Genomic DNA, 10,717 nt, shown 5'->3' on the forward strand with positions numbered 1-10,717 from the left:
TGGGGTTTGTATATTTTACCCCAGTGTCACTTTGATGGCATGCACTGTTCTCTCACTTGATAATAATAATACTACTACTACTTATAATAATAATAATAATGATGATAATGATGATGATGATAATGATGATGATGATGATGATGATGATAATAATGATGATGATGAAGATGATGATGATAATAATAATAATAATAATAATAATAATAATAATAATAATAATAATAAAGAAATCATCATCATCATCATCATCATCATCATCATCATCATCATCATCAGCAGCAGCAGCAGCTTCATCATCATCATCATTATTATTATTATTATATTACTGATAATATTCAGTGATTATTCCTGTAGTACATAAGATGATCTTCTGGTGAAGCAAGAATAGCTGAAGCTCATTTTACTTATGTTGAAAATACTCTCAAGAAATATAGCACTGTCACAATCTCTGTATGTCTCTGTCTCTTCCCCCCCCTCTCTCTCTCTCTCTGTTGCCTTTCATCTCTCTCTCTCTCTCCCTCCCTCCTGCTCCCCCACCCTATAAATCTGAAACCCTGCCCTTTATATCAGGAAAAAAAAATCAATATTTTTTTATATATTAGTATTAAATAAAGTAATACAAATTTTAGAGAATTGAAACAAAACCAAAAAAGAAATATATTGTTATAAAAGTAAAGTAATGAAATTAAAAAAAATAAAAGAATTCAAATTGGAAATATGATCTTAATGATTAATATTAAAATAAAAATAATAATTAAAGAATTGGTATGAAATACTCCAACAGAACATAACGAGAAACGGATTCGCTTCAGTGGTTGACAATGGTGCAGACTATTCTCACGTAGTATGTTGGTGGTAACATATCACAAGAATAGAATACATACGTACATAAATGCATACATAAATGCATACATAAATACATACATACTTACACACTTTCATACTCAAACAATAGCATAGCATACTCACATATATACATGCACATACATATACACACACACACACACACACACACACACACACACATATATATATACATACACACATGCATATAATCAGACATACATACATATAAACAGATACATGCATTCACACATACTTTCATGCATACACATACACATGCACATATAAATCTCCCCCTCTCTGCCTACTGCTCTTTCTCTCTCTCTCTCTCTCTCTCTCTCTCTCTCTCTCTCTCTCTCTCTTTCCATGTGTATATATTACACATACACACATGTACATACAGATACATTCATGCATGTATACTTTCATGTATACATGTCATACACATTCATTCATACACGTATATATACATACACACACACACACATACACACACACACACACTCGCCCATACACTCTGCCATACAACTCTCCATATCCTAGTAAATAAAAAGTAGCTAAGTTAGAGGAAATCTATCACAATAGTAGAGAGAGAGAGAGAGAGAGAGAGAGAGAGAGAGAGAGAGAGAGAGAGAGAGAGAGAGAGAGAGAGAGAGAGAGAGAGAGAGAAAGGGAGGGAGAAAGCCAATGAAAAATCAATTGACAGCAACATGGAAGACAAGAAATTGATACAAAAATTACAGACATTGCTGCACAGAACGAAGAAGAATCGGAAACGTAATTGCAAAATGACAAAAAAAAAAAAAAAGAAAAACAAAAGATAGAGAAAAACAAAACAAAAAAGAAAATAGATAAAAAGTAAAAACACAAAATATATGAAACACAAAGAAAAGAAAAATATTAGAGAAAGACTATAAGAATTATTTATGATAAATATATTTATATTTTTGTTTTTCCATCATGAAAATGGCTGATATAAAAATTGTAGATGGAGTCATTCTCTCCATAATCAATTCAGTCCACCATTTTACCTTAGAGATGCCCTGACACTTTATTTATTTATGTATTTATTTTGTATTCCTTTTGTCTAGTTTGTTCCCCACCATCGTCACCATTTTTTTTTCTCCTTGCTCTGTGAAGTACAGTTCTTTACACAATGAAAACAAGGAGTAAATAGTTGAGAGAATATGGCTGCAACGGTGCCCACGGCAACAATAGTAACATTAAGGGTGTCCATAGTAACAGCAATAGTGTCCCTGGAACAATATAGTTCACATGAGCACAGTGTAGAAAAGTAATTAGCTTAGATAACGAACTATTTCACATGGAAAGTTTGCTATGAAGAAAGAAACAACAGAAACAACACAAAAGCATGAAAAAGAAACATTAAGAAAAAAAAAATATGATAAGTTATAAGAACTGAGATGGGAAATATTGAACTCTTACATTATAGGATGTGAGTTCCAATAGACTGAAGGTATTTCGTAGAGTCTATAAGTAAAGTATATAACTCAGTTTATCTACGAGTGGAGAAGAAGAAGAAGAAGAAGAAGAAGAAGAAGAAGAAGAAGAAGAAGAAGAAGAAAGAGGAGAATAATAATAATAATAATAATAATAATAATAATAATAATAATAATAATAATAATAATAATAATAATAATAAGAAGAAGAAGAAGAAGAAGAAGAAGAAGAAGAAGAAGAAGAAGAAGAAGAAAGAGGAGAATAATAATAATAATAATAATAATAATAATAATAATAATAATAAGAAGAAGAAGAAGAAGAAGAAGAAGAAGAAGAAGAAGAAGAAGAAAGTATACCAGATCTTGAGGGAATGTTACTTGGGATATATTGCTGTTACATACAGAGAAGTTTATATCTCTTGTCTACCAACTTCCTCTATAAATTGGAATTAAGCACTGGTTTTATGATAGAATGTTGCATGTAAATATTTTATAACAAGCAATAAGCTATGGGTGACATCATATATATTCAGTGTTAATATGTTCTAGCAGATTTGAACGAGAATATTCTTCATGACAAAATACATCAATCATTACCACATTCACATTCAAATCTGCTGAAATACACTGCTTTCAGATTTTGGCACATCGACCCCAGTCCTCAACTGGTATTTATTTTATCAACCCTGAAAGGATGAAATGCAAAATCAACCCCAGCAGGATTTGAACTCAGAATGTAATATGGTGAACTGCTACTAAGCATTTTGCCCAGCATGCTAACGATAAGGTAGCATGCTTGCTGCCTTATTCTTGTGGAATATATCAAGAATTAGTTCACCATGCACATGATGATGTATGCAAACATCAGCATACATCAGTATACATCTGCAAATAATTTAATTGTTGAATCCTAAGAGCCAAAACCCTTGTTAGATTCATTGGTGCAGGGTAGCTTTGGCTGAGGAGACAAACAACAAGGCTGAAACTCTAGTATCTTGTAGTAGTTGTCTTACCCCAGTGAACTGAAGCTGCTATGAACACACATTCATCTCAAAAGAAAAGTTATTCTCTAATGACAAAATACAACAACAATTTCACATTTGAATCCACCAGAATGTATTAAGAATAAATATATATTCCATTGTCTGAGTCTCACTGTTCACTGTGCATATGATGGTATATTACCAGTTGGCAGACATCAGCATACATCAGCATACATCAGCAAATAATTAGTTTGCTGAACCCTATAAACAAGAGCCAAAACTGTTGTTAGATTTATTGGTGCAGGTAGCTTTGACTGAGAGAACATACACAAAGTTGAAACACTTGTGTCCCAAAATCTCCTTACCCCGATAAATGAAGAGTGTAATGAACATGCATTTATCTGAAAGGAGAAGTTGTTCTCCAACATTAAAATACAACAGCAATTTGTATATTCTCATTTGAATCTGCAGGAATGTATTAAGAATAAATATGCACATCACTGTTTTCTTGCTATTCACCATGCACATGGTTTATTAATAAATGTGGAGATGAACCAAAATCCCAAGATCTAAAATTAAAATAAATAAATTGATGGGATTAGCTGAAATATTTATTTTTACCATAATCATAGACTCAAATATAGTTTATCATTCCACAACTTTTGTTCTTCATTCGTTATATTCATCCCCTCATCCCATCTCTAACCACATCACACTTTCCCCATACACACAGCCCCATCCACCAACATACACTGTTTGTCTGTCCCTCCACTTATTTCTTCTACCCTGAAACCTTGAGGGTCCACCCTGACCTGACACCTCATCACCTCTATTTCATCTTACTTTCCAGTGTGGTTACTCCCTCCATCTCTTTTATGATGTGAGTTGTCACACCACTCCTACACAGCAAGAAACCTGTTTTGTTCTGATCCATATTTTTATACTTTAACTTCTCACCTCCTAGTATAAAGCTACCACCCCTCCCTCTCTAATGCATTAAGGAGAATATTATCCTTGCAAGCTGCATGGCAACCCGACTAGTGCTGGAGCTATGAAAAAAAAAAGGCACACAGTACTTGCTATAAAGTAATTGGTGATAGAAAGGACATCCAGCTATAGAAACTATGCCAAAGCAGATACTGGGGTATGAAGGAATCCTCAGATCTATTGGATCCTGTCAAACTGTTAAGTCCATGCCAACATGGAACATGGATGTTGAGAAATGATGATGACGACAATGATGATGATGATAATGACAAAGACAACCATGATGACAACAATGAGGATTTTGGAAAACTGAAATTTTTAACATTTCTATTAGGTGCTTTTTTGTTAAAAAGCATGAATTTATTAGACTAACAAACAGGCCTTATTAGCTTATGATACACAGTTTTCCCATTATTCAGGGCTTTTAAGAGGAAAACTGAAAACATATTGCCTGATAATAATTTTTAAATACTTCAGGATAAAATCTTAATAAACTGTCAAATGAAACAAAAAATCCGCAAAACTATGGAAAACAAACTTCACAGATTTGCATGATTTTAACATCACTTTTATATTTGCTAGACTCAGTTTTAAAATGTTGTAAACATTTTAAACCTGTTAAGAAATCTATGTCAACATTTCAACAGAAATACAAAATATGTATGATTATATAATATTACAGTTATGATGAAGAGAACTTCATTTTTTTCATTTGAAATATACTCAAGTCTCTGGATGTAGATGGAATATTTTATGGTATCAAGCCGTTAAGAACATATCTCACATGTTGAAAATGATTTTACCACTAAGCTGGTTTATCTACTTGAGAAGATTTAATCTCAACCAAGTTAACAAAATATTTTCCAACATGTACCACCATATCCTCTGATTACAGTAGCAGCTGTTGTTGTGTACACCATCCCATATCAGCTCTGATGATAATGTAGAAGTTCCTTCACTGGTTTGGCAGTAGCAAGGGTAATTCCTTAAAGTGGTTATTTATAGCTAAAATGATAGGAGCAAGGGTAGTTCCTTGATGTGGTTATTTATAACTAAACTGGCAGGTACTTATAGATAAATAGACACAAGTTGGTTCCTTGTAGTAGATATTTACAGCTAAATGCTGTAGGCCCTTATTCTTAACCAAGGATAATTCCCACTCTATGAGACATTTAGAAATTCCAGTGGAGAATTATTCAAGTTTGAGAAATTCTTTATCAATATTTGTTAGATTTCTTTTCCACAGTGTTGATTTTTAGGGATGTCTAATTCAAATTATAATGTATTTAGTCATTCCTAATAAATTCTGGTAGACATGAATGCAAATACATCAATTGGTGTTATATTTTGTCTTCTGAGAACTACTTCTTTCAGACAATGTGTGTTTACAACACACCTGATTCTTTGATGTAAGGGCACTTTAAGACACTGCAGTGTTTCTACCTGGTTGTGCCTGTTCAGTCAATGTTACCCCTGAATCAATAGAATTAAACAAGAGTGGTGGCTCTTGTTTATAGAAATCAGCAATTATTTGCTGTCTGTTTGTAAAAACCAATTATAAATCATCAGGTGTATGCAGAACAGCAAGAAGCAAAACAATGATGTAACTTTTCATTCTTGCTGATCTAATGTGTATATACAAATTGTTGTTGCATTTCATCTTCAGAGAACACCTCTCCACCTTTAGAAATGTCTACATTCACAAAAGCACCATTTATAATCAAACTTCTACTTGTTTCTATCAATATGTGATTCTATGATCAAGGTCTTTCTCCGTTTGTTTTGTTTGTTTCATTTAACTGGAATTTAGAAAACATTTAAAGCAGCTGTTGAATGAATTCAATGCATGTATGGAAATATTCTGATGCTTTCTTTACATGAGGCTCACATAGTTATATGGAGTCTATGAGACTCATTTAAATCATGTCTTCTGCACTATTTAGTCCTTTAGTTTCAATTTTATCAAATTCATCAAAATCGAGTTGATCCGTGTAAACTTTGAGAACAATTTTAAATAGATTCAGTCGCAATGATAGGAATTAGACCCTTTCAGCATTTATCAATTTCTTTGGGGAACAAACAGATTATAAATTGCTAAAACTTTCAAGTTCCAGGGGTTTTGTTGTTACCAAAACAATATGGCTTTCATACCTTTAATAGATAAAAACAAACATTTTATTGATCATTAGTGTCCAGAAGATGTTTCATTCTTGCTGTAGAGCATTGCAGAAGTAACAAAATCTGCTGTATCCAGGTCATCAAGTACAGGTTTGTTATTATTGTTTATGTTGGTGTCTACAGTGTTTATTTAAATACACCCCTGTTTCCATGGTATCTTTTACATTTAGAATGTTTATTTAAATGATGGCTCAAATTATGGCATCAGACCTTAAATAGATCCATCTAAACAGGCAAGCATGAAAAACACATGTAGCAGTAATATTATGTTATATTATATATAATAAAGAAATGACATCAGAGTTATGCAATAAAACTGTATTTTGTACATAGCTAATATTTTCTCATATGTAATGATGGTGGGGAAAATCAGGATGGCAAAGAACCATAGAAAAAGGTTAAGACTATTTGAATAAAGCCACCAAAGGATGGTATCTTTGGTACTGGAGAACAATGTAGTACAGGTGACCAGAAAGCATTCAGACTTGGTTGTCTATTGCAGTGCAACTAACCATAAAACATTGGTCACCCACATATTTCATGTGATTGACCAATGTTGTGCAATAATTAAAATATTAGAAGATATTAGTGTCTAGTGCAGTACGATCAACTATAAAACATTGAGATGCTAATGTCCAATGTAGTACAACTGACCATAAAAACCTTGACCCTATGAATTGGTTTTCTAATTATATCTTGGTTCAGACTTTTGAAACAACGAAGCAAGAATTATGTTCTGCTTTTTATAGAACACTATAAAAATATATTTTATCTAGTCATAGTTCATTACTAAAATATGAGAAATGTATTGTTTTATTCATTAGTTATAAGTGATACCTAAAATATGTGTTTATGTGAAATGTAGTATTACTTTATTCATTAATCAGTTTGTTAGTAAAATATATGCTGTGTTGTTTCTTTCATTAATCATTGTTCATTACTAAAATATGGGAAATGTTATTAACTTTTATTCATTAGTCATAGCTCATTTCTAAAATCTGAGTCTATGAGAAATGTTATCCATTTTATTCATTAGTCCTATTTCATTCCTAAAATCTGAGTTTATGAGAAATATTGCCTTATTTTATTCATTTGTCATTGTTCATTACTAAAATATCAAAAATGTTTTTATTCATTAGTCATAGTTCATTAATAAAGTATCAGTTTATGAGAAATGTTGTATTATTTTATTCATTAGTCATAGTTCGTTATTGAAATACAAGTTTATGTGAGAAATGTTGGCTACAAAAGTAGAGAAGGTCCTATCATTATGAGCAGAGATTTTATTTAATTTAACTGTCTGCTACTAATTAACATAAAGGAATTAAAGTAACAACATTGTTTTGAATCAATAATGTATATGCCAACTTAACATTAGTATAATGGTAAAACATATAAAAGTGATTACAAACAGATTTGATGGCAAGGTCAGCAGGGGTCATTAGCAATTACTTTATAGCTGAAACTTGTGACAACACATTATGAGAGATGACTTTCAATAGGAATGTAATGGGAGATCACATTGAACTCAGCTTTACTGTAATGGACTTTGATTAAACAAACCAGATGTAGAAGATACAGATTGATGAGGTTATTGCTGCAGGTAGACAGTCAATGAGTGAACTTATTTGCGATCATTCCACCTGATAGATATGACAGCTAAATTTCCCTTAATCCATGACCTGTTTTATTACAAATAAGATAAATTAAATAATGTGGTTCAGAAACAGGATTGTCATGGTTGGAATACTTTCCTTTGATTATATTTCTGTTTTAATATGGCCATCTTGTGGCTAAACAACAATAATAACAGCAACATTCAATCCTAATTATTATTCAGAATTAGAAGGATTATTTATTAATCTATTTAAAATTATAATTGTTATTATAAATATATATAAGTTTATTAAAGTATGTATGCATATATGTGTGTACACACACACACACACATGTATGCATATATGTTTATATATATATTTGTGCGCATGTGTATGTATATTTATATATCAGGTCATCCCATAAGTTCTGTCCGATTTTACCTTTTTTAAAACTGAACGAAATTTAATAGCATTTTAGAATGCCTTATGGAATTAAAAATTATTTTTATGCATTTTTGTACATTTAAACTAATTAAATATTATTTTACAGAATAATAGAATTAAAATTTCTTTGATTAAAACCCTTTCTAACATGGAAGTATCCTTTGAGGCACATAATGCTTTATGAGGACAAAAAAAGAAACTCTACAGCTGAAGAATGCTTGAATGAAAGAACTTGTAGAAGATGGTTGGCAAAATTCAGAAATGTAGATTTCAGCCTTGAAGATGAAGATCGAACAGGACATCCAGTTGAGTTTGATGATAAGCTCCTTGAGGCATTATTTGAAGAATTATCAGTTGAAGAATTGGCAATAAAGCTTAGTTCAAACCATACAACTGTTCATTGTCATCTACAACAACTTGGAAAGGTTCCTAAACTTGGAAATTGGGTGCCTCATGGATTGTCTGAAAGCAACCACAAATCCTGAGTTGACATTTGCTCTTCTCTCCATTCTCGCGAACTCATTTCACCCTTTTTGGATAGACTTGTGACTGGTGACGAAAAATGGATCTTCTATCGAGATGTTAAACGTCGTAAACAGTGGTTTGGTAAAAAATAAAAAGCTCAACCACAACTGAGAAGGGAACTTCATGGGAAAAAGGTTCTTCTCTCTATCTGGTGGGATAGCATAGGAGTAATTCACTTTGAATTGTTACCACCTAATGCAACAATCAATGCTCAAGTCTACTGTCAGCAATTTGAGCGTTTAAATCAAGCTTTGAGAAAAAAAGACCTGCTTTAGTGAATCGAAAAGGAGTGATGTTTCATCAGGACAATGCGTGACTCCATACTGCAAAGATAACATCACAGAAGATCGAAGAGCTTGGTTGGGAAAAAATTCCTCATCCACCTTATTCTCCTGATCTTGCTCCTTCAGACTAGCATTTGTTTCAGAATTTACAGAATCATTTGTGGGACATGACTTTTGCAAGCCAGGAGGAGGTAGAAACTGACATTTCAGAGTTCTTCAATTTGAAACCAAAAGAGTTTTACATTGATGGGATTAAAAAGCTTGTAAATAGATGGAAGGAAGTCATAGATAATCAGGGAAAGTACATTGATGATTAAATTTCAATTAAATATAACATTTGATCATTTGTTTTCTTTATTCAAATTCGGACAGAACTTACGGGATGACCTGATATATATATATATATATATATATATATATATATATATATATATATATATATATATATACACGCGGTAAGTGAAGAAAAGTGTGAACATGTTTACTGTCCCCAACTCACCAATTATTATAGGCATGACCTTTACTGTTTGCATGCTCCAAATTCTTCCTATTTCAAATTTTAAGGGATGGAATTTTTTGGTTTTTCTTCCTCTTTCTTTACTACCCTGGAATCAAATAGGCATAATGGGTCTATAAGTAAGCAACTTCGCTTTTTCTTATCTATAGTTATTATGTTTGATCCATTATTTTCTAACTTCTTTTCTGTTTCAATAGGAAAGTCCCACAAAATCTTACATTTCTCTGACTCCAATACTCTTCTTCTTCTTCTTCTTCTTCTTCTTCTTCTTCTTCTTCTTCTTCTTCTTCTTCTTCTTCTTCTTCTTCTTCTTCTTCTTCTTATTATTATTATTATTATTATTATTATTATTATTATTATTATTATTATTAAGGTGGTGAGCTGGCAGAATTGTAAGTACCCTGGGCTCAGCGGTATTTCACCTGTCTTTACATCCTGAGTTCAAATTCCTCCGAGGTTGACTTTTCCTTTCATCCTTTCAGGGTTGATGAAATAAATACCAGTGGAGCACTGGGGTCGATGTAATCGACTAGCCTCCTCCCTCAAATTTCAGATTTTGTGCATATAGTTGAAAGGATTATTATTATTATTATAAAGGTTACAAGATGGCAGAATCATTACTGCACTGAACAAAATGCTAAGCCACATTTCTCCTGGCTCTTTATGTTCTCAGTTCAAATCCTTTCAGAATTGATATAAGTAATTTTTTTATTACTGGGGTTGAATTGACTTACCTCTTCCCTAAAATTATTAGCCTTGAGTCAAATTTTAAAACCATTAATATTATTACAATTTATCCCACATTCTGAGTTCAAATTACTCTGAGGTGGACTTTGCTTTTCATCCTTGCAAGGGCTAATAAAATAAAGTACCCATTGAATGCTGGGCTCATGTAACT

General features: G+C 32.1%; 1 protein-coding gene across 1 annotated transcript in view; it reads right to left on the minus strand.

The window, feature by feature from the left end:
• LOC106870397 (tolloid-like protein 1) overlaps positions 1-10,717 on the minus strand; it is a 265,972-nt gene that overhangs the window by 223,024 nt on the left and 32,231 nt on the right. The gene's annotated exons all lie outside the window — the stretch shown is intronic.

Source organism: Octopus bimaculoides, chromosome 8 (assembly GCF_046866305.1).
Source record: "Octopus bimaculoides isolate indiv1 chromosome 8, ASM4686630v1, whole genome shotgun sequence".
Lineage (NCBI taxonomy): Eukaryota > Metazoa > Mollusca > Cephalopoda > Octopoda > Octopodidae > Octopus > Octopus bimaculoides.